The 1855-nt window shown below is 73.9% G+C and overlaps 1 long non-coding RNA gene across 1 annotated transcript; it reads right to left on the bottom strand.

Annotated features, from left to right (window-relative positions):
- Nucleotides 1-174: 174 nt before the first annotated feature.
- LOC118158570 lies at nt 175-602 on the bottom strand. The gene is made up of 2 exons (XR_004746847.1): nt 404-602; nt 175-341 (listed from the first exon to the last, which is right to left on the bottom strand). It is a non-coding gene; the product is annotated as an uncharacterized LOC118158570 (long non-coding RNA).
- Nucleotides 603-1855: the final 1253 nt, after the last annotated feature.

Below are 1855 nucleotides of genomic sequence, written 5' to 3'. Positions count from 1 at the left end.
CCCCGCTCCTGTGTCACCCCCCCACGCGTCCCCTGCCCCGCAGAGCGCGCGAACGCCGCCGCGCAGGCCCCGCCCCCAAGCTAAGCCCCGCCTCTCTCCCCCGCCCCGCCCCCCGTTGCCAGGGTCACGGCGGTTGCCGCGCGACGTAAACAAAGGACGCCGGACGTGGTGACGTCAGGGGCATGGAACGCCGTCGCCATGGCGACACGCGCAGTGTTTACTCCGGCGGCGGCGGCGGGAGCACGTGGGGCCGGGCCGGGGCACCGGGACCGGGACAGCCCGGGGGGACCGGGCCTACCGGGACAGCCTGGGGGAACCGGGCCTACCGGGACCGGGACAGCCTGGGGGAACCGGGCCTACCGGGACCGGGCCCACCGGGACAGTCTGGGGGAACCGGGTCCACCGGGACCGGGATACCGGGACCAGGACAGCCTGGGAGAAAGGGGACTGCCGGGACCGGGACAGCCGGGCCTGCAGGCAGCCCGGGGGAACTGGGGCCACCGAGACCGGGATGGCCCGGGGGGACCGGGCCTGCGGACACTGGGACCGGGACAGCCTGGGGGGACCGGGCCTACCGGGACAACCAGGAATGGGGCAATCGGGACTGGAACAACCCGGACAGCCCGGGGAGACCGGGCCTGCAGGCACCGGGACGGGGACAGCCCGGGACAACCGGTCCTGCAGGGACCGGGACAGGGACAACCAGACCAGACCGGGACAACTGGGACAGCCGGGCCTGTGGGCAATGGGACCAGGACAGCCCAGAATAACCGGCCTGCAGGCACCGGGACCGGGTGCACCGGGGGCCGGGAGGGCTGGGGACAAGGTGACCAGGGCCACCAGGACCGGCAGCTGGGGGCAACCGGGTCTGCAGGCACCAGGACAGAGTCACCGGGGCCAGGACAGCTGGGGGCAACCGGGCTTGCAGGCACCGGGGCAGGGGGCACCCGATACCAGGAGCACCGGGGAGCCCCAGCACCGGGCACCCAAGTTGAAGGCACCGGGATGGAGGGCACCGGGAACGGGGACGGCTGGAGCCAGGAGCAGTGGGGATGGGGGCACCCGGGGGCGGGGAATGAATGAATGAATGAATGAATGAATGGGCAAAGGGATGAATGGGAACGCGTGGGAACGGCCCCGCGGCCCGGCCGGGAGTGGTGGCCCCGCCGTGACTCAGCGCCGGGCGCGGGCTCCCACGGGTGACATCAGAGCCCCGGCCCGGCCCCGTCTGTGCCACCCAGGGCCGAGCCACCGGCCGGGAGCCCGGGGGTGGCCCCCGAGCCCGGGATGGGCACGGCGTGAGCAGCAGCCCCCCCCGCGGGGTCCCGCCGCCGGTTAATCCCCGGGAGATCCTGCCCCGTGAGGGGGGATGCACCCCATGTCCCTGTCACCTTCCGGGACCTGCCTCCCCCTCCCCGGCTGCCCGGGACTATCCCCCGAGCGTCTGGTTCCTGACACCCCCATACTGGGAACCTCCGGTGCCCCCCCGACCCAAAAGCCCCTGGGGCTTTGCAGCCCGGTCCCGGTGGCATCCCGTCGGGAGCTCTCCCTGATGTCCCGGTACCGAGACCACCCGGTGGTCTGCAGCCAGGTCCCGCTAGCACCTCGAGGGGCAAATAGAGTCGCCGCGGTACCGGGACCCCCCTCCCGGTGACTCACCGCCGGGTCTCGGTACCACTTACAGGGGGTTCCCGGTGTCCCGGTCCCGGCACCTCCCGGTGCTCTGCAGCCCGGTCCCGGTAGCACCCCGACGGGAGGCGGCGGGGTCCGATCGCCCCGGTCCCGGGAGCACCCCGGAGCTCTGCAGCCCGGTCCAGGTAACATCTCGGGGGGGGGGGGGGGGGGGGGGGGGGGG

This window comes from Oxyura jamaicensis (assembly GCF_011077185.1).
Source record: "Oxyura jamaicensis isolate SHBP4307 breed ruddy duck chromosome 32 unlocalized genomic scaffold, BPBGC_Ojam_1.0 oxy32_random_OJ70622, whole genome shotgun sequence".
NCBI lineage: Eukaryota > Metazoa > Chordata > Aves > Anseriformes > Anatidae > Oxyura > Oxyura jamaicensis.
Note: the sequence above shows the minus strand (reverse complement) of the source record. Positions and strands in the feature narration are given on the sequence as shown.